The 23,599-nt window shown below is 38.2% G+C and overlaps 1 pseudogene; it reads left to right on the forward strand.

Moving 5' to 3' along the window:
• Window positions 1-3,924: 3,924 nt before the first annotated feature.
• The window catches only part of LOC129064454 (phosphatidylinositol N-acetylglucosaminyltransferase subunit C-like), a 43,091-nt pseudogene continuing 23,416 nt past the window's right edge, over window positions 3,925-23,599 (forward strand).

Raw genomic sequence — 23,599 nt, forward strand, 5'->3', positions numbered from 1 at the left:
AAAAAAGAATGGAATGGAAGACTATTTTTTTTCTCCTTTTCAAACACACCAATCATCCACTAAAGCCAAACAGCAGTCACAGAAAGATGCAGGTACTAAAAAGAAAAGTGAAAGAAATTGTTATCAGTATCTTGTTAGTTTTTAATTTCTTGGAATTTGTAAGTGAATTCTAGCTATGAATTAAGTTATTGCAAAATTCAAATGATGAGCTGAGGAGAATGAGACAGCCTGGAGAAATTTCTTGTGATACAATCCACTTGAAAGATCTATTGCTGTTCATGTTTAAGGAAGGGGTGGCTCCGGATAAACAAAGGCTTGACAATGACTGAAAAGGAAAATTTAATGGGTCCCCTCTCTGTGTTCTCAATAATTTTGTTCATAATTAAACTTCTTAAAAATATAAATTTAATTTAAAAATAGAACTATGAATCAACCAAAGTAATTTCCTGAAGATCACATCTGGTCTTGTAAAGAAAGGGATCCATCAACCATTGATACCTAACTCTTCTTCCCATAAGAAAGTTCTTTACATAAAAAAGACCAGAGCAATCTGAGTTGTGCATGAAATGCCAGAAAATCAGGACTACACAATTCACTGAACAGTTTAGCCCGAACACTCAAGAGTTGCGTACACCGTACTGGACTGCGTCCAGCTCATGGCTAACAGAGCCCCCTAGGAGAAGGTGGAAACCTTCAGCAGAAGGAAGGATTCCATCCTGACAACTCATACAACTGTTTATCTATAATATTTATACTTCTGTTTTTCTCACCAGAATATGAATTTTTTTTTCTTTTTTTTTTTAAAACTGGTGCAGCCACTGTGGAAAACAGTATGGAATTTCCTCAGAATGTGAATTTTGGTGGTCAGAGAAATCATCTAACTCCTCTTTTTACTGCTAGAGCTTGTAGCAATGACTTACATATAGTAACTTTCTAATATATGCTTATAGCATAAATAAATGATGTAAACTATGGTTCAGTTTTCAAGTAATTAAAGGCAGAGTGTATAATTGCCAAACATTCTCTTTTAAAAAAGATTTTACTTATTTATTTTTAGAGAGAGAGGGAAGGAGGGAGAAACACAGGGAGAGAAACATTAATTGGTTGCCTCTCACATGCACTCCAACTAAGGCTGAACCCACAACCCAGGCATGTGCCCTGACCAGAAATCAAACTGATGACCTTTTGTTTATGTGAGATGATGCCCAACTAACTGAACCACACCTGTCAGGGCTCCCCACACATTCTTAAGGTATGGGCAATATGGTTCTATTCAGTTATGTTAACACAAAAAGAAATGGCATCCGGTATATTTGAAACTAAGGTGAATAAATACATATTTCTGAATCCATGTATAAGCATATTTTTTTATTATTTCTACATATCAGGGTCAGGCAAACTTTTCTGAAACACCATCTTTATTTTGTTATTCCCATTATTAAGGACCTATGATGGCTTCTAGTTGCATAATGTATGGTTTGGAGCCTTAGGAGAGTCTAAGGAAAAGCAGAGTTTTCGATTCAGTCCAAGATTTCATCAGCATTTTTATAACAGAAGTTATATAGAATTAAGTTATATGGGCATAGTTAATAAATAGTTATCTGAATGCAAGGGGCAGAAATTCAACTTAGTTTAAGTAAAATAAATAAATCAATAAATAATGAGAGAAAGAAAGAAAGAAAAAATTTATTTGCTTAAATGGAAGTCCAGGAGATTTCATCTGTCTATAGGCATGGCTGGATCCAGAGGCTCAAACCATGTTGTCAGAGGTCTTCATTCTTCAATAAAATGTCTCCTTTATGAAGGCACCATGCTCATATCCTTCCAATTTAGCAATCTCCAAAGTATGGGAAATCTTCCCAATTAACTCCAGAAAAAACGTCCTGGGGAGACCCTGCTTGGACTGAACTGGGTCATGCACTCATTTCTCAATCAATACTGTGGTGAAAGAATGGAATGTTTTGACTGGCTGAATATGGATCACATGTTCCAGCCTTGTGGCCAAAGGAAGGTAGTGTCCCTTAATAGCCTTTTCTTTCAAGATGACTTGGAATAGCTTAGGGCAGTTCTTCTCCAAAGGAAAATGTGTGGCTATTACCATAAGGGTAATGGATGGGCAAAAGTAGCTTGTATGTGCAGGTCTAATGAACCAGCTGCCATCTATCTAGATTGCACAAGGGTCCTTTCTGAATGGCAGGTGTACATGTTGTACCACTGTTAACTATTTTGAGTGTCATCCTTGTATGATAGCATCTCACCACTTATGAGTTAAAAATAACAAGTAATGTAATATGAACATTGTTGAACACATAAAAAGGACATTTATATTTATGGAATAAAAACGACTTTGCACTTAAAAAAATTTATGACAGGTTATTTTACAGAGTATGGTTAGATTTAGAGCAGGAAAAGAGAATTGGTGAAACCTGGTGCTCTTTGTCTCTCTTTAAGAAAAAATAAATAACATGTATATATAGTCCTTCATGAAATACTTATATCATATTATCACTCTTCCCAATATCTAAAAATGACTTGACTTTCTGATAATGGAACTGAATACTTCTGTCAGTCATGAGCTTAGGGAAACATCCTCCAAAGCAAAGCTAATTCCCAAGTCCCTAAGATGCCCTTCAAAACCAGTCATCCATTTAATTTGATCTATTAAACAAACTTAGCAGTTGGGATGCCCACACAGTGAGAAAGGCTGCTTAGAGATGGAATTTTGGCTTTAATTGGAATCTTCTGTCCTTTATTAGACAACCATAAGTTCCCAATTATACACACCATCTTTATTTCAAATATGGATTTATAAAACCTTATGAATTTTCATTCTTAGCAACAGATTGAGCAATAAAAACAAGCTCCTGTCATGAACAAATATGAGGAATTTTCTCCCCCCTGCTCCACATTTTTTGCCACCTCCCAAAAAGTCATTGATAATTGACCAAGCACCTACTTTGTATCCAGAGCTTTGTTAGCTACTTGGAGCTATTGAAAGGAAATCTGTCTCTGTCCTTGAAGAATTTAAGTAATATAGCTCAGGAGAAAAAATACCAACTAACATGCCTGAAACAATTAGGTAACAATTAAATGACTACTTTGCTGTTTCCACTAATGATATAATAACTTCCCCTCCATTTTAGTCTGTTGAAATTTTATCCATTCTTCAAGGTCTGTCTCCATAACTTTCCTTAATTTAGCTTTAATAGATTGCTTGAATGCAAGGTGGAGCCCACCTTCCCCTGAACCACTCACCTAAACACATGACCCTTAAAATGTTTTCAATAGCTCTTCATCATCTACACACTGTAGTCTAGGCTCTGTAGCCTGGTAAGGAACCCCTGGTAAGGATCCACCTCTCCTGCCTTATCTCTTCTATTTGTACACTGTTTTGAAGGCAAATCAAATCCTGGTCCTAAATCTGGTTTAGTAAACAGCAAAACAAAGCCAAAGTTACCAAATATTGTGAAATTTCCACATCCAGTCTACAATGCCTAGAATAGCCTTTTCTCATTCCTTTCCCTCAATTTAGCCCCTGATAAATTCCCTCTCATCAATTAACCTATCTTAGACATCACTCCCTCAATGAGCCTCTTCCTTTCCATCCTCTGGGTGTATTATCTCTGTCTTTTGTACCTGGTTTTATGATTCTGGGTGGGAGTAGTTTGCTTTCAAGCCTGAATTCCCCTTTTAGACTCTTAGCATCTTGAGGGCAGAACCCATATATTTTGGAATCTCAAATGCCTAGTAGGAGTGCCTGGCATACAGCTGATTCTTCATAATGTTCTGTAGAAATGAATTGGATTGCACTGAACTAACTAAAAGTATAGAGAAGACTTGAGGTAGCTGAAGATCCTAACTGAGCCCTGGGTTTTATGTTAATGTTGAGTTGGAGAAAAAAAAAAATCCTTACAGAAGGCAGCAATGACAGGACCAATGTCCCAGATAAGAATGAGCATCGCAAAAGCTGGGGACTGTGGATGGTCTTACCTGGTTGGAGTGAATGCTGTAGAGTGTGGAGTATCGGGAAATAAAGGTCAGAAAGGCCAAGCAGGGCCATGTTATGGGAGATTTTGTGATGCAGAGGAGGTGAAACATGATGCAGTAAGTTCTGCAATTCAATTAAAGAAAAATTTAGAAATATGCCAACTATTTGTTGTATACAAGATGATCCTTACCCCTTCTACAGCCCTGAATTTCAGAATTTATCGTATTGTTACTGTTGGTATGTCACTGGTCCCGGTCGGCCTTGAGTCATTTGAGCATTATGGGGTGGTGGTTCGAAGTAGGGTGAGATGCATTGGGAATCAGAAACCCTGGAGTTGAATTTCTGCTCTGGTGCTAATCTGTTACCTGATACAGCGAAATCACTTTACTGCTCTAATCCCCAGGGTTCTCATCTGTAGAATGAAGGCAAAATGTGCGTGATATGATTGATGTGGTCCCTTTGATTTCAAGGAGCTAATTTATTAATCTCTCTTTGCCCCATCGTTTCATTTGTTCATTTATTTACCTGTTTTCTGGTATCAGAGTTGCTTTATTACACTGGCCTCTGACTGTCCCACAACCTGCCCTTCTGAGACCATCCTTTGTGGTCTTGACCATCTTGTCACACCTACAAATCCCTTCCCAACCTCCACTCCTCCTTAAAAACCCAGCTCCAGTCCAGCATCTTTTTTCAAGTTTTTCCTAACCTCTCCAGGTTTCCAATATTTAGCTGCTTGCTTTTGGTATTTAAAGATATTTTGTTTTGAGTTATTCTTTATTTTTTCTTGACTTTCTTCCCTTCAATTAGCTTGTAAACTTCTTAAAATAAGGAACTATTACATGCAATATTTGTTAATCCCCTACCCTAACCCAGCCTATCCCAGCTCAAAGCTAGGCACAAAATAGACATTAATAAGGTTCCTGAATATTGAAATGAATGATGTATGAGGAATATTACCAAAAAGGAATAACCAAGCCACCCAAAGGACATCTATAGGGTTTGGAATTGAAATAATGTAGCATGTCAGTTATTTTATAGATGGTATTTTGTACCCAGCAAAAGACCGTTCTAAGATAGGGTGATCTGTGAAGTTTCTGGTCTGTGGGCTTTGTTTGAATTAAAGAGTGGGTGGTACTAGCACTGAGAGATATTACAGCCAACTCAAGAAAAGAGAAAACAGAGAACTGTTTACTGAGTGACTTTGCTGTTGGATGTGTCCCAACTGCAGCTTGAGAACATCGGGCAGAGTTACCACCCTGCTGCCACAACCTCTGCCAACTTGGATAAGAAGCAGCAAAATTGACCTGCCTTTTGGCTCTGGAACAAGGGAAGGGAGCGCACCAGCAGGCATGGGAAGGAAGAAGTTGTGAAATGAAAGACATGAAAAAGAGATGACTGATCCTCTGCTCTTTCCCCCCTTTACCCTGAGTCTCTCCCTTGCCTCCCTGATACCTGTAAAGTGGAATGAACGAGATCTTTGCACTTGACAACAACGGGGGCATGGGACCCTAGGAGCCTAGCTTGGGGTCACAGAAGGTGGTGAGACTCAGTTTTTGTTTTGTTTCCTAATGTGATCCTAAGCTAAAAGGCTTGAAAATACTAGTCTGCTCAAGCAATTAGCCTTTTACCAACCTAAAAACAAGTTTTAAAAACTCAGTGCAAAATATAAGAGGAAAAATTGCTGTTTGATGTAGTTGAATTCTAGATCTGGCAGTATCGGGGCTCTCTTGATTGTAAATTAGCTAATGGAAAGAAAATGTCAGAGGTTGGGAACTCCAAATCCTGCTTTTGCTCTCAAGTTGCCTCTGACTGTCTCTGGTAGAGAAAGTCTAGAAACTATGGATTCATTGTACACCAACACCCCTCCCCCTTTTCTGACGGGCCCCAAAGCTGTTGGTGTTTGTAACAGAAGAACTCCGCATTGAGTTGATTTGTCTTACTCTGTGCGGAAAATATAGGAATAACTCCCATGTGTCATCAGCCATTTAGTCAGCACTCATCTGAGTTCCTTAGCAGGGGAAATGGTCAGATTTATTAGGGAAAGTATCTGTCATCCCATATAAATAGATGCACAGTTAAAGCAGATGCAGCAGGCAGGGTGTATGTTTCTGCGTGACTAATCATAAGGAGCTTATTATCAAGAACTATTTGGAAAAATCGGTCATTTGAGAAGATGGCAGACGTAAGGATACACTTACATTTTTATGAAAAATATTCCTCAAAACAGAAATTTAGGTTCTAAGTGCATTGTTGGGATAAAAATCATTTTAATTAATTCTTTTGGCTTTCATTTTTTACTTTTGAGAAAATACATGCAAGTGATGAAAGCAGTCCAAAAGGAGAAAAAGGTACATAGAGTAGGTTTCTTTCCCACTGCCGACCCCATTCCCCAGCCTCCTGGCGTTTAGGGGCCATCATTGTTGTCAATTTATTTCATATCATTCAGAAATACTCAGTGTAAACAAGCTGATCTTCCCCTTCGGTTTTTACACACATTGTACACTCTCCATATTCTTCCACAGCTCACTCTTTTCCTTAGCAATGTATCCTGGAAATCATTCCTTATCAGTCTGTGCGTATAGGCCAGGCTCATTGTTTTTAACAGATTTAACTGATGTTGACATTTTGCCATAATGGCTTTAGGGCTTTTTGTTTTGTTTCAACATTGCAAATACATTTAATCACAACCCTTGCTGCCCAATTCCCTTACTCTCTGCCCAAAGGTAATCAGTATTCTGAAATTAGCATGTATCCTTCCTGCCTGGTTTTTTATATATTTAGTATTTCATTGTGTGATTCTGGCATCATTTATTTATTCACAATTCTATTTTTGAACTTTTAGGTTGTTTCCAATTTTTTGCTGTTAAAAACAGTGCTAAAAGAAACATTCTACTCCATGTTTCTTCAGGATGTATATGCACAATAGAATTGCTAGGTCATGGGGTATGTATACACCAATTTCATTATATTACAACATATTTTCTACTGTGGTTTTTAACAATACGCATTCACACCAACCGGGTTTTTAAAAGTCTCTTTCCTTCTTGGCTACATTCTTACCAGCATTTGGGCTTCTCAGACTTCTAAAATGTTCCCAATCTGATAGGTGTGAAATAGTGCCTCATTATGGTTTTAATTTGCATTTATTGCTTAAGATATATTTTCTTTTTCTTTTTCTTTTTTTGCTATTTAATTATCTCTAATAATTAACAATTGAAATCTTTGGCATTCTTCTACCGTATTACTTGTTTTTCCTTATTGGTTTTTTAGGATATTTTTATATTGTGGATATTAATACCCAGTAACAAGCATTTAATTTCTCCAAGTCTGTGCCTTGCATTTTTACTGTTTATTGTGTCTTCCATCTAATGTAATATTTTAACATAATAATGTTAATATTTTAATACGTTTAAATTCTCACTGTTAATCATTTGTGCTTTTGGTGTTTTGTTTAAGAAAACTAAAGAAATGTAATGACATTCTCCTTACTTTCTAGCTTTAAAGATTTTCTACATACACTTAAATTTTTAATCAGTGTGTGATATATTTTTTGTGACAGCATGAAGTGGAAGCTAAAAAAATTTCCTCTGTATTTATGCTGGCTATGGCCAGCTGTCTTAGCACCATGTAAATAATCACCACTCCCTGCTGATATATACAGCCATCTTTGCGCCATCAAGTTTCCTATATGTATAGGGCAGTATGGACTTATTTTGTTCATTCTGTTCCTTTGGCTTAGTTTTATGTCCTTGCCCCAATATCACACTGTTTAAAGGATTATAGCCTTATAATTGGCCTAGTAGGGCAAATTTCTACTCCTCAGTTTTGTTTTTCAAAAATTTGTTTGCTAATTTTGTCTCTTTAGCCTTCCATATGAACTTTAGGGTAAGATTGTTACGTTTCATGAAAAATCTTGTTTGGATTCTGATTGGAATTACAATGATTCATAGATCCATTATAAATTCATGGGAGAACTATAGAATTTAACAATTATATCTTTCAATCATTTAGTGTTTCATCATTTATCTAGGATATCTTTTATGTAAATATTATAATTTTGCCCAATATGCATTTAATTAATTTTGGCCTAAGTATCTACTGTAAAGGAGAGATTATATATATACACATTTTTATATATCATATATATATTTTCTTTTACACCATGAGCATATATTCAGAATGCTGGGTTTTCCTATTGGTTTGAATTATTTGGCCACAAATTCTCTTGAACTTTCTATGGAAGTAATACTATAGTTTGCAAATAAGGAAAATTTTATTTTCCTCTTTCTAATTATTATTCTTTTTAAAGGTATTGCTCTGCCTAGGGCTCTATCCAGTGTTTAAGAGAAGTGGTGATAACGGCTATCCTTAACTTGTTCCTGACTCTAAAGAGCACACCTCTAATGTTGTACCACTAGGTAACATGTTTTGTGGAAGTTTCCAGTAGATACATGTAGAAGACACTGCTGTTCTTCCCTGCACCTACCACTTCCCATTTGGGTCTCCCTTTTTCCCCACAGAAGAACATTTAAATTTTATTTTGGACACATCACTTTCAAGAAAAATGCCTGCATTTTCAACTAGGTGAGGATATATAACTTAGATGCCACCATAGGGATGTTAAGTAGAAGCACATATGCAAATTCTAGTAGTTTCCTTAAAAGGGAACATAAACACTTTCCTCACTTTCTCCTACCTACCGCCTGAAACGGAGATGTGATGGCAAATTGGAGCAATCATATTGGACTTGAAGTAATTTTAGAAATAAAGATCCCATAAAACATAATACATGAGAGAGAAATAAAACTCTATGAAGTTTGGAGTTTTCTGCTGCTCACAGCCAAGCCCAATCCTACAACTCTTTACCAGGATAATGAAATTGTAGTCCATTGTCAGTTTCCCAATAGCTTTTCTTTCTTTTCTTTTTTTCCCCTATAAATTGTGCTTTCATGAATTGCTCTTCTCTTTAATAAGATGAATTACATTGATAGCATTTTAATGTTCAATCATTCTTGGGATTCTGTCATGACATATTTTTAGAGGTTGCTGATGTTCAAACATTTTATTTCTTACTTTTCCCAAGGTTTTAATATGAAGAAATTTAAGCACATAGAGAAGTTGATCTGTACAGTGAATACCCATTTACCCACCACCCAGATTCTATAATGAACACTTTATTATATCTGCTTTGTGCCTTAGCAATTGTGATGTGTTTTCAGTGCATTGCTTCATTCAGTTAGCTAATACTTTAAATATTTGTACACATTGTTCAAAAGTAAGGCTAACCAACTTTCTTTTCATGCTGTTTTTTGGTTTGAGTGTTAAAAATATACTTATAAAATGAAACAAGGGGATCTTCTATTTTTGTATTTACTGAAAAAGTTTGTCTAATACAGGAAATACATTTTGAAGATTTAGTAAAAGTCACCTCTTTGGGTAAGCACTTAGCCGGCATGGTGCTTTTTTATTGGGTACAATTTTTTTAAAACTACAGATTTAACTCATTTAATAGGGATAAATAAATATATTGATTGCCATTTCTTTTTTAAGTAAGTTTTAGTGATTTATATATTTCTAGAGAACTGCTTATTTCATTAAATTGTCAAATGTATTAAGGATATTCATTGTATTCTCTAGTACTTTTAATAATCTTGACTCTATTTACAGTTATGTCCTTTTTTCCAAATCTTTTCTCTTTTTCTCTCAATTTTGCCAGGTTTTTCTATTTTATTAGTGTTCTGAAAGAAATAGCTTTTGAATCTATTGATTCCTTATTGATTATTTTCCCTTTTACCTATTTCTCTCCTTTTTGTTATTATTTCTTTCCTTCTACTTTCTATGTTCTTTTTTAAAGATTTTATTTATTTTTAGAGAGAGGGGAATGAAGGGAGAAAGACAGGGAGAGAAACATCAGTGTGAGAGAGAAACATTGATTGGTTGCCTCTCACACATGCCCCCAATTGATTGGGGACTCAACCCACAACTTAGGCATATGCTCTGACCAGCAATTGAACCAGACCTTTAGCTTTATGGAACAATGCCCAACCAACTGAGCCACACTGGTCGGGGCTACTTTCTCTGCTCTGATTTACTTTTGAGGTAAATGCTTCCTTCTTTTCTGTTGAATGTATTTGAAGCTCTAAATTTTCTTGTAAGTACTGCTTAAACTGCATACCACACATTTTGGTACTAGCATTTTCATTGTCTAGGCAGGGCAAAACATGTGGTAATTTCCATTAATTTGTCTATCTTAATTATAATTTAGAGGTTTGTGAAATGAATAGGACAATGTAAATATTATATTGATTTCTGATTTTATTGCATTGGTATCAGAGAACATGTTTTATGCATTTTCAGGTCATTGGGTATTTGTTTGAAATTTATTTTTTGACTTATTATATAGTCAGTTTTAAAAAATGTTTCATTTGTGCTAGAAAGAATGTATTCCTTGTAATTTGGGTATAGGATTACTTAGGTTGTTTACATCTTCTACAGCTATGATGATAGATTTGTACACATACACACACTCACATATTTGAGGTTCCAAATTACTATTTTCTCAGTGTGAATTACTTTATTTATCTTTGTAATCTTATATAATGACTCTCTTTTTGCCTTAAAGTTTTAAAAGTTGATATTGTTGTATAAGTTAAACTTTTATTAATATTTTTCTAGTAAATTTTATTTTGTTTATATTTCTTTACACAGTGACCTTCCCATCACCATGTTTTAGGTATGTCTCTGATAAGCAGTACATGGTCGAATTTTATATTTTCCTTCTGAGAATCTGTGCTTTCATAGCCAAGTTCAATACATTAATATTTAAATATACTTTGATTATTGATCTATTTGGACTTATTTCTACCATTGCATTGTGTTTCTTCTTTACCATTCTTTAAATTTGATTCTTTTTTTCCTCTTCTCTTCTTTCTATTAGGTTGATATAGCTTCTAAATGTAGTTTTCCCTTTCCTCTCGACTGGAAGTTTGCTATCTGCCTAGGGTTGAGATTAAAATTTAAGAAGTCCTCCTGACTGGTGTGGCTCAGAGAATTGAGCACCTGCCTGTGAACCAAAAGTTTGCCAGTTGGATTCCCAGTCAGGGCACATGCCTAGGTAGCGGGCCAGGTCCCCAGCAGGGGCATGCAAGGGGCACGCAAGGGGCAACCACACATTGATGTTTCTCTCCCTCTCTTTCTCCCTCCCTTCTCCTCTTTCTAAATCAATCAATCAATCAATCCTTTAAAATAAAAAGTCCCCTGGGAGAAATTAAAACCCTAGGTTTCCATACTATTTTCCCAAGGTGGCCGGGCTGGACATTTTAACTTCTTTTTTCATGACAGGTGTAGCTCTTCAAGCATCTTTCTCCAAGGACATCTCTTGAGTCCCCAGAATCGTTGTCTCAGGGAGCTCTGGGAGATCCTCTATGCAGCTTCTGAACTTCAACAGAGAAGGTGGCCAAGAACCTGGCCTGGGCAAACGACCAGGACTTCTCTGCCCAAGGCTAGAGGTCAATATGACATACAAGGACACCTGCAGGTAACCCTGAACAAGAACTATTACATGAGTCAGAGGGTGAACTCAAACTGAACTCACTGTAGCTTTGTTCTTACTATTCATTCAGAGAATTTTTTTTTTTATTTTGAGCTTAGCTGTTCATTTAAAAATTACTTTTATTGCATTTTAACCAGCATTTCCCTGAGTAGATACCAATCTGCTACACTCTAAAAAGCTGTGGGAGTTTACTTATCTTACAGAATGCTTATGGTTCTGTCTTTTTTTAAAGATAGTTTTATTATTTTATTTCTTTACAGGTACTAAGTCTTATCTTCCACTTCAGATCTTTCTTTTCTTCTCCTTTCTTCCTTTTCTTTTCTTTCTTTTCTTTTTTTTGTCTGTTTTCCTCAGTTTCTGATTAGTCAACTAACAAGGAGATTCTTTTTTTCTGTCTTGCTCCTTGGTAATGATGATTCATTTTGAAGTTCTGAATGGCTATTGTTCTGGCCTTTCCTCAGACGCCCTTGTCTCTCAGATTGAGGCAGGTAAGCTCTCTCCTGTGCACAAGCCCCTGGACACCATGCTATGTTAACATCCACAGTCCAGGCATGAAAATTGGACATACGTTTTTGTAGTGAAGTTCCTGGATGTGTTGCCTTTCCTCCATCCTCCAGCAGTTTCTAAAATGATGGCCCTGATAGATCTCAGCCTTCCTGTCTGGACACGCCCCTGGCTGTGACGGAAACATACCGAGCTGGAGGCAGCTGACATGCCCAGACCTTCCAGCACTAGGCTTTCTAATACAGCGTCTTAAGGCCCTTATTTCCTAGCACTGCTTTCTGGCTAGGTGGCTCCCTTCAGCCACAGGCATTTTCTGAGCAGCTGTCTGAGTTAACATCTGAGCCTAGCCATCGCTAGTGCATCTGTGGCCCCTGGCATTGCCTCTGGTGAGTACCTTCCCCAGTGAACCTTCAAAGCTGCCTTGATTTCTCTTTTAGGTGTGATTATCTTAGAACAAAGCCAATGTGGCTTTAGAGATGTGCATAGACAGTTACGTTAGGCCCCACACTCTGAAAAGCTAGTACTTGGATTAACACTCTGTTGTTTGTTCTCTTGACATTTTAAATAACTTTTGGATAAAAGTTCAAAATTTTTATTTTGTACTAAGTTCCACTACTATGTAGCCTCTGCTTAGGAATAATGGAGAATATCACTGATGCTTGAAGAAGTGAGTGGGGCTTATTGACTAACCCAGCCTCTTAGGAATCTTAGGCAGAGGTGTCTGACCTTTTGTTGTCTCTGGACCACACTGGAAAAAGAAGAGTTGTCTTGGACCACACATTAAATACATTGCAACATATAATCACAAAAAAACCCTCTCATAATGTTTTAAGTAAATGTATGATTCTGTGTTGGGCTACATTCATAGCCATCCTGGGCCACACGTAGCCCATGGGCAGCAGGTTGGATACCTCTGGTAGGGCAATGAACAGTAAGAGTAATTGTTTAAAAATGTATTTTCAGATGTAGTGCCATATCCTCTAAAATTTATTTTTATGGGAAGTTTCCATCTAAATAAAACATTAGTGCTTCAGGAAAGGGAGAAGGGCACAACTCTAAGAATAGCTATCTAATAGAACTTTCTGCAATTATTTTTTTTAAAGATTTTATTTATTTATTTTTGGAGAGAGGGAAGGGAGGAAGAAAGAGGAGAGAAACATCAATGTGTGGTTGCCTCTTGTGCACCCCCCTACTGGCCCGCAACCCAGGCATGTGCCCTGAGCGAGAATCGAACCAGCAACCCTTTGTTTCACAGGCCAGAGCTCAATCCACTGACACGCATTAGCCAGGGTCTGCAATGATTTTAATGTTCTGTATCTTTGCTGTCCAATATAGTGGCCACTAGCCACATGTGACTGAGGACTTGAATTTCTAAATTTTAACTAATTATAATTATTTTAAATATAAAGTTAAATCACCATATGGGTTATTGGCTACCATATTAGTATATCTCTAGAAGAGCAAAGTAATTTCTGACCTTCTGTGTTTGATTGCATTTTGCGTTGATTCTTCATCAAAATTTGATAGTAAGCTTTGTCAAGAAAGGATTTTCTAAATTCAGATTTAAGGCATATCTAGAACTAGATGGGAGAACTCAAATCACAGTGTTTTCTTCTTAAGTGTAGGAAGATATCCTTTCCTCTTGTGAAAGCTAAGCCATGTGGCTCACTGACCAGGGAGATATTACATGGACAAATAAATTGCCTGAACACTGCCACTTTCAATTCTAAGGGATTATGAAAGAAATCGGGAAGACAAAGAAGAGGCAAGGTCAGAGGCCAGGGTCTTGGCAGGGACTGATGGTGAGGAAACGTAGTGGGAGGTGAGTTGATAGATGAGTTTGAGCCATCCCTTCTGGGCGTCTGTGGCCTGGGTGTACAAGTTACCCAGCAAGTCCCAGGTGTTCTGATGAGACATAGTCTTGAGAGCAGAGATACAGCAGAGGGCTCTGGTCAAAACGTAGAGGTGGCTGAATAGGAACTCAGATATCAGAGGGCCAGAAACACAGATATCGGAGACAGACACCACTTCATCTCAAAAAGCCACACCAAAAAACCTATACTTCCGTATCAGTCCAGGGAACACAAAATCCAGCCGCTCCACTATCTACCACTGACGATCCAGATAATACCACCTCTACTGCCACGGGTCATTAAAACTCTGACAGACCTCAGTGCACACAGATGTTACCTTAGAAGAGAACAAGGAGATGGAGAGAAAGTTTGATAGACAACATTTTTCCCAGAGAAACTCAAGAGAATTCACATAAAGTGGTTGTCCAAATTACTGAACTGAATTAAGTTTAACTGAGTGGGTAAGGTTAGGGTTCTTCTTCCCAGTTCCCTATGAGTAAGCAGATGAGGTAGGGAGAAATAAAGAAGCTGCATTCTCTTTGAACATCGAAGTGCAGAATGAATGATTTTGTGACCCCACTACAAATACATGTAACTTTCTGCCAAGTCAGTTATAGATAGAAATTCTAATCACAAGCTTTAGCAGAGGCAGAATATGAGGCAGGGACAGGGCAGTCATGCTAACTGGCTCTCTTGAGCCTCAGAGCCAGCATCATGACAGGATTGGTCTCTTACCTCATAGACAGATGCCCTTTCTTCAAAGGCACTAGCAACCTCACATGGGGAGGTCATTTGGGACTTATTTGGAAAGCAGTTTTTCTTTTATCACCTAGTTGGATTATAGAGGAGGCTGTACATACTCCAGCCTCCTAGTGCAAGAGCTTTCAGATCTGTGGGAGAGAGGCCACCTCGCAGGTTATGGTGTTCTTTGGCCTGTGCAGTGCTCTAGTCATCTTCTTGTGCTGAATGAATCACATCCGGGATCAAGGAAGCAAGATCTACTTGGACAAAATCCTGATATGCTTATCTGGGTCGAACATCCCATCAGTCCCTTACCCTTACAGTCCTCTGCGGGCTGCAACACCACCTGCAGGCCAACACTGAAAAATACAAGTCCAAGAAAATGGAAGAAGTCCTGGTCTCTGTACAGCCAAGAGATCCCTCTGTATTATGCTCAAGTATTCATGGTTCTGGAGTAAAAACCCACATGGTTCATAAAATCTATTTAGTAATTCCTGGAATTCATTATAAAATTCATCACACATTTCTTCTCCTTGGCTATTAGAGTAACTGACATTCTCAAAAGCAAAGGAGGCTGTTTTTTGGTTCTCAGAGGCAGATGCAGCCTTCAAATAAGCTGTACTTAATTCCTCCAATGTCCCCCTAATCTACCTGACCCAGCCCGACCCAAAAAGAATGTTGCCAACCATTGAGATGGGAAATATTAGGCCCTAGGAGGACCTCAGCCCTTATGCCTCCATCCCTTGGGTTTCTTTCTCTGGGAAATTGGCTTTTGGAAAAATTCAATTGTTTATCCGCCTTGGGAAAATAAATCGCTTGTCAAAGAAGGTATAGTAGCTAGGATAGATGCAGAAATTCAGTTTGCACAAAGGTCATCTTTTTCAAGCACTTTGGGTTTACCATGTCACACCCAATCCTGGAAGCCACAGGGAAGACTACAGCACCAATCCTCAAAATCATCTGGCTGGAAATTCTGAGGACGTCCAGTTCTAGCCATTAGTAATTGATAATTAGGCACAGACAGGGGCTCATACAATTGGATTTTTATGATACCTAGATGTAAGGGGAATAATGTGGTAAGAATGAGCCTTAAGTTTATATCCTGAGCTACTGGATTTTCTCAGTTCATTCAGGCTGCTGTAACAAACCACCATAGACTGGATATATTAAAGTTTATACAAAACAGGAACGTACTGTTCATAGTTCTGGCGGCTGGAAGGCTGAGATCAAGGAGGCAGGGTGATCGCCTCCTGGGGAGGATCCTTTTCCTGTTCCATAGCTGGCACTCTCTTGCTGTATCTTATAGTGGAAGGGGTTAGGGAGCTCTCTGGGGTTCTCTTATAAAGGCACGAATCCCATTCATGAGTGCTCCATCCTCAAGACCTAAGTCCTTCTTAAAGGTTCCACCTACTAATACCATTGCCTTTGGGGGTTAGGATTTGACATATGAATTTGAGGGGAGACATTCAGACCATATCATGGATGGATGGTAAAGCCAGTAGCTGCAATAGAGAAAACTGTGGAAGAAAAAGATTTGGGAGATAAGATCAAGTTCTAAGTAAATGTGCTCTTCACTAAATGGGATTCAAGGTGAATATTTATTTCCTATATAATAAGTGAGGCTGCTTTCAACAAAAAACCTGTTATACTGAAAACCAGACACCTAGTTGTCATGTGTCATGACTGACTCAAAATGATTTTACTTCTTGGGAAGTACCTCAGAGCTCTTTGTACAGGTAGGGTGACTAGCCATCTCAGCTTGTCCAGGACTGAAGGGCTTCTCAGGATGTGGGACTTCAAGCTTAAAAACTGAGACAGCTTTGGGTAAACTTTCCTGGTTTACCTGGAACTTAGGTAGATTTTCAGTCCTAAAACTGGGAGAGTTCGGGGCAAAATGTGTCAAGTTTGATCACCTTACTTATAGACTATACAAGAACTGCCAGTTTGTTGCTTTGTAGTCATAACCATATACAGTCATAACCATCAACCCGATCCTCTCCTTATTTTAAAAATTTGGCTCTAAATGTCTTTTGGCTGTTTGAAAAGATCAAATTTATCTTCCACAAACAAATATGTAACAACACTGAAAACAGTCTGAGTTTGGATGGCAATTTGAAACAGTTTTCCCTTCCTTTCCCTCCCTCCCCCCTTCTCTCCCTCCCTCTTTTCTAGGTCTTGACTTTGACCCCCCACCCTGTCTTTGGCTTGTCTAGCCCGATTTTAACAAAAAGCCTTCTAAGGCAATTTAGTGAGAATCCCACCACCCACGATCACCCTCAATATCTGATCGAATCCTTCCTCTTCCACTCTTAATTTCTGATCGCTTTGGTCTACCCACAATAAGAATCCTATTAAGCTGGTTTAGTAAGAATCCCCTTACTCTTTATTTTTAAGACTTTATTTATTTATTTTTAGAGATGGGGGGGAGGGAGGGAGAGAGATAGAGAAACATCCATACGAGAGAGAAACATTGATCGGTTGTCTCTCATATGTGCCCCAACTGGGGAAGGGACCCACAACCCAGGCATGTGTCCAGCCGGGAATCAAACCAGACCTTTGCTCTGTGGCACAAACCCACCCCCAAGCTGAGCCACGCCAGTCAGCACTCCCCTTACTTGTGATGTCTCCTCTGAGTAATTTTTTATCCACTGACCCCCTCACTCTACTCATTGGCTCTACATTCCCCAGCTGTCTTTGCTTTCTTTGTTGTAACCCCTCCCCTTGTGCAATGCTCTTATTGCAATAGTGCTGAATAAAAGTCTTCCCCACTATTTTAATGTGTCCAAATAATTTTTTCTTGAACCTTTATGGCGTCATAACTCAGACAGGATCAGATTCATCCTGAACCTGGACCTTTTATCTAGGACCACCAGTGCGCACTTTCGAAGCCTTCGTTTTACTCCTGCCTGATTAGGCATCCACCGGCAAGCCCAGCCCCTGCACAAGTGCTCTGGATGACGGTCTGTTGCCACCTGGTAAGGACAGATTCTGAGTCTTCAGATTTGGAGAATACTCTCTGAGGCGGAGCCAGAGTCCCAGGATTCTTTGGTTAAAAGATACCTGTTTGAATAAGCATCTTCCTAGCTGGAAGTCTTCTTGGATCTTTTTGAATAGGGACTTACTCCCTGACTCTTTTTAAAAATATATCTAATGTTTTATTTTTTTAATAGAAATAGCGAAACCATCATTAAGATGAAAAGATATAGTATCCAAATATAGGATCTGGCATAAATAGCACCTCTTTTTTATTACAAAATCTTTTATTACAAAATCATAAGCACATAATTCTGTAACACAACAATGTCACACTCAAGCACACCCTATGACATTTTAGGTGAAATGTTCAAATTAAAACTATAAATCATTACACCCATATTATTACTCTACCAACCACACTCAAGCAGGCGCTACTTCTTCCAGACACTATATATTAAATTATATAGTTCTTTTACTAAGTATGACTAAAGATGATGAAATTAGCTCATCGGAGCGTCTTTTTAAAAGGTGTATGTAAGACGATGGGCACAATTTTCTACCTCAGGGGGCTGAAACGCATGGAGTGAAGAAGCCAAGTAAGAAGTAACACAGGGATAATAAAAGTTGGACTTCTCTTGAGAAAAATAGATGTTCTGCCTTCTTACTTCAGCAATGGAGTAGTGCTAGTTTCTAGAAACTGTCATTAAAATTTGAACTTCTGCGTTTCCTTTATGTGTTTATTTACTTATTTGACACTATCACAGATGTCCCTACTTCCCCCTTTCCCCTCTCCACCCAGCCCCTGTCCCACCTCTCCTCTGTCCCTCACCACACTGTTGTCTGTGTCTATACTCCCTGGCCCTTGAGTGGGAAACTCCTGACTCTTTTTGAGGCTCCTACTCAAGAAGCTGGTTAGAGTCCCAAGCTTCTCTGCTTATAAGGTGCCATGAGTTAAGAACCCAGGAGCTTCTCATCCCCCTGCTGACTACATGCCCCGCCACCATGGCACGGACTCTGTCCACTTCCTTTCTTGATGGAATGATTTTACAAAAAAAATCTGGAACTTCATATGACTTCCCCAAACTGGTTCCCCTGAGACACCATGAAGATTCTTCAAAAAAGTAATAGTAGAACTACCATATTAGTCTGCTCTTAGTAAAAAATTATAAAAAGGTTTTCCTTTACTTTTAAGTAATTTTCCTAGAAAAACAAAGATATTGTGTCTTATCAGAATAATCTCCTCTGGGCAGGAGAGAGTAATGGGGTGAAAAATGGGGGTGACTGTAATTGAACAACAATAAAAAAATTTAAAAAAGAGTAATTTCCTGGTCTTTATGTTAACCCTGATCATGTCCTTAATTATTTAAGAGAAACAAATCCTCTCATTTTTAAATACCTAACTTTTTTTATTGTTGTGTTATCCCCTATATTTACTTTTGAATTCTTTTATTGTCACTTAGGTTAAATAGGTAGCTAAGTATTGTTTCACAGTGACCTGGGATTATATTTAGTTAAGTATTCAAATCTTGATATTTTGGACAATTTTGCCTTCCCAGAATCAAATCCTGAATGAAATGGTCTTGAACTGATCTTAAAATTTCTCAGATGACTCTTAGAAAACTTCAAAGGATTTTTAGTTTCATCTTATAAGAAAAGGGACACCAAAAAATAATTAGGTTTATTTGATATGGTCAATTGCATGAAAAGCATTGTCAAATGAGAGCTGTTTTAATCTTCTTTAGGTTGTATTTGTACAAAATGTTAATGTAAATATTGCAGAAATTGTATAAAATTTGTCAATACTCTTGCTGCCCATGATATGTTCTGTTATAATGCTATTAGTCATAATTTCAGTTACTTTAAATGTTGTATGCCACAGAAATAATCAAATTCCCTTGCCAATTGAATCATTTTTATAATGAACTCTCATCAGATATTTAACCACAGCCATTTTAAGTCTTTTTTCATCAACAGATAGTTTTTGTCTTACCATGATTTTTCTCTGAAAGCACTTAACATCAGCTGTAGACCAGAGTGCTTCCGCTGAACAAAAAGAGACTGTTTCTGAGATTCATTGAAAGGTGTAGGACAGGTCTCTGGGATACAGGCTTCTGATGGCATTGCTAAAATAACTCTTAGGCCATACCATTCGACTAAGAAAGGATTTCCAGAACCCGAGTGGAGAAGCTGATAGATTCATAAAACTGCTAACCCAAGACTAAGAACAAGAATTAATTACATGAGACTCAATGAACTGATGAAGTATGACTATGCCTTTTACTTTGGAATATTGCTGCTGGTTTTAAGGGACTACTTTCCCTTTTCTCTTAACCCACTTCCCATTTAGGAAAAAAAGAGCAGCTTGCTACCACTTCTAAAAACAGTATGCTATAAATAGAATGATGTCATTTATTTCCAAAGAGGATCAATTTACTACAGTGATGCAAAAATAATAATAAAAGTGAGACATTCCGTGGGTAAGGTTAGGACTGTAATCCATGACTTATCTCAGGGCGAGTGCTGCAGCCACAAGTGTCGCCGGTGAGTATTCCGGGGGCAAAGGGAAATGGGCTAAGTTTATAACTCATGACCATTTAGTAGATAATACCTTTGCAAGCAGAAGTGAAACATTTGTTTTTTTTTCATTCTGTCTGATCTCTCCAGAATTCAGAAATTCTTATTGAGTGTTCTCATTTTCATGGCAATATAGTTATTTGCATAAATTCAATAAGAATCTGTTCTCTTTGCCCTGACTGCTGTGGTTCAGTTGGTTGGGCATCATCCTGCAAAGCAAAAGTTCTCGGGTTCAATTCTAGGTCAGGGCACAAGCTTAGATTGCAGGTTTGGTCTTGGGTGGGAGCATATACAAGAGGCAACAGACAGATGTTTCTCTCCCTTTCTTTCTCCCTCCCTTACCTCTTTCTCTTAAAAAAAAAAATCTGTCCTCCTTGATAACAACATAATTGGAAACATTGGTTATATAACCAAGTCTTCGACTGAAATGTCATATTTCAGAATGATGTACACAGAATCAGATAATGTAAGAAACTAAGGTTGGCTTTATGGAGCCAATGTTTACAAAACCCTCTTAGGAAAACAGAGCTGGTACCTGGCTTACAGGGTTCCCGGCCTTATAGGTAAGAAGGAAGGTCACTTACTGGCAGGGCCAGGAAGCTTAGGATATTCTAGGGACCTAGAGAAGAAAGAGGTTCACCCAAATATATAGGTACCACAGAGCAAATCTCGTGGTAAGTCCTTGGCTTGGCTTTCTAGTTTCAAGAAGCTTTTAAAAGTCTAATTTGAGAATCCATATGAGATGTTCCAGCAAAACAACCTTTCAAAGATCTGTGAGGTCAAATACTATTATTGCTGCACTTATGAAAGTAATAGGACAAATCTAATGAGACCAGATTTATTTTATAAACAAGAATAATCTCATTTTGGTTAACTTTGATGCAAAATGGTAAGCGTAGAGAAAAGCTTTTCGCGTCAGTTGACAACTGTAGCACACCCTGGTGGCTTATCAGACTCTGGGCCTATTTGTTATCTTTGAGGTTTTATTACCTACTTACAAATTGGACTGAATCCTGCATCTTGCCATCCTTACCAAATTCTCAATTCTTCTGATTTCTCCCAATACCTGGCTATAACTCTCCAAGTTAACATTTCCAATTTTTCTCCCACTTTGCTAACTTGGTGTACTGAGTATTAAAACCTGACCACCCAGATCTTCCTGGGACTCTAGTTTCTCTTTCAAACTGAAGCTGGACAACAGGAACCTTTATGCCTGGAGCTGCTGATGTGTAGGCCACTCAGGAACTTTACTGAAAGTTTTTCATCTTACGTGCTCTGTTCTGGGAAATAGCTATGACTGCGACGGTGATGTTTCTGCCAGCACCAGCGATATTCAAACCGAAGGGAATCTGTCAGATTGCCACTACTGTCCTCGCTTCACCATCGAAAGGTGCTCCAAGTCAGACATCTAGGAATCTCAACTGGCCACCCTCTGGACTCAGAAACTGGATTTTTAGGCTGCTCCAAACATTAATCTTTGTTTTGTTTTGTTTTGTTTTGTTTTGTTTTGTTTTTCATAGGAATTCTCTTTCTTAAATGTCTGACGATTTGTACCATCCCCAAATATTCTCTGGTCCCAAAAGATGACTCATCTAAACCTTAATGAAAAAAAGGAGACTGAACAAGAAATGGGTTTATATTGTTCAGAGAAAAGAAGAATGTCTCTTCTTTTGTTCCTTTTTTCCTTGAATAAGAGGAGGGATTGACAAATTCTCAAGCCTCCATCATGGCATGCCTAGCCCAGTTTTAACAAGAGTCCTGCTTAGTAAGTTTAACGAGATTCCCCTTAACAATTAATATCTGGTAACCCTTGAAATCTGGTCAAGGCCTCATCCCCCTCTTTGAAGTAGAAGTCCTTGACCTGTCTTCAGCAAGAGTCCTGTTGAAAAAGAATCCCACTACTCTTGCTGTCTCCTCTTAGTAATTTTCCATCCACTGACGTCTCACTCTGCCTCTTGGCCTGTTTTATTGGGAGGTGAGCCCAACTCTCTCTCCTATTGCCATAGCATCAGATACTATTGCAATAGCCTTGATAAAATCTTCTTTACCATTTTAACAAGTGTCAGAGAAATTTTTTCAGACACATCAGACAAGAGGGGTTTCCTAATCAGAAAATAAATCACGAGAGATATGAGAATCAGCATCTCCTCTTTAAAGGTCATTTTGTCCTACCTCCCAACCAGTTTTGGAATCCCCTTCCCCTTATTTTTGGCTGCTTAACACATTTCATGGTAATCACTAATTCATCACATGGAACTGAATAAGAACCATTTAATATGATTATCTTCTCCATTAAAGCTGTCATCATAATTAGAGCTGCAGTGAACTGTTTGCCAGGAATTATAACTCTGCCAAGAAAAACTTGGGTGTCATTTTAGAAAAATTCTTCAGTGGGGGAGGAGGAGATCAGGACCATCTGTGTTGGGATCCGAAGCTGAATGATGGGAAATAAAGCCCCTTTCCTCTGCTCTCTGCCAAACTCTGGCCGGCCCTCCAGCTGGTCCTTGCCAAAGACTTTAGAATGATTCAGCTTTTAGGGCAGTACAAAGAGCACACCCTCTCAGGGAATTACGGCCTTGGAAAAGTCACCTGTTTAGAAGACAAAAAAGGCAGCAGCAAATAAAAATTAGGCCTTCATGCATAAGGCTTCCTAAAAGTTGTTCCAAACGGTTTTGTTTGCCATCCCACTGTTTCCAGGGCAACCACCTAAGCCAGGACAGAAGTAGAAGGAGACATGAGGCTAGAATGGGACCACCCACTGCAATTCTCATTTCATCCTGATGGCAAGAACCTTTATATCAACTCAAAGTGTTTGTCAGGCCTCTCGCTGTGAATCACTGGAATAACATTTTACCCTGATGGAACTGTGTCACAGGCTGCTGCTCCCACATCCTCCCATACTGAGGTGTTTTTAAAGGGAAGCAAATATCCTAGGGGAATTTTCTCTGCACTACTACCTTTGCTTTGTTGCACATTTTTAGATTACACACTGTAAATTATAGATAAAATGCATTATGCTAATTTCATCCTGCATATCTTTTAGTTATTTTTAGGAAAAATGTCTTTGACACTTAGATTCTCAGGGAAATGTTTAAAATGAATAGAACAATAACACCAAGGCAGAGGGGATGTTCACACTGAAACCGCAGCCACATTATAGGCTGGCACTTTGTAATGAGCACACCATGAGCTCGGCATGGGTTTTAGCTGCAGGTAGTGAAAGAATCTCTGTTCTAGGCATCATTAGACTTGGTTGTGTCTTATGGTTCTGCAACTTTTTGGAGGAATTTATTTCTTTTTTACTTCATTTTCCTCAGTCTTAGTTTCCTCGTCTATGAAATGAGAACTGTGCAACAAGATCTCTAAAGTATCTTACATTTTTCACTCTCTGACACTCTGCTAAACTAAATG

This window comes from Pteronotus mesoamericanus, unplaced genomic scaffold (assembly GCF_021234165.1).
Source record: "Pteronotus mesoamericanus isolate MK-2021 breed Mesoamerican mustached bat unplaced genomic scaffold, CSHL_Meso_final contig_164, whole genome shotgun sequence".
NCBI lineage: Eukaryota > Metazoa > Chordata > Mammalia > Chiroptera > Mormoopidae > Pteronotus > Pteronotus mesoamericanus.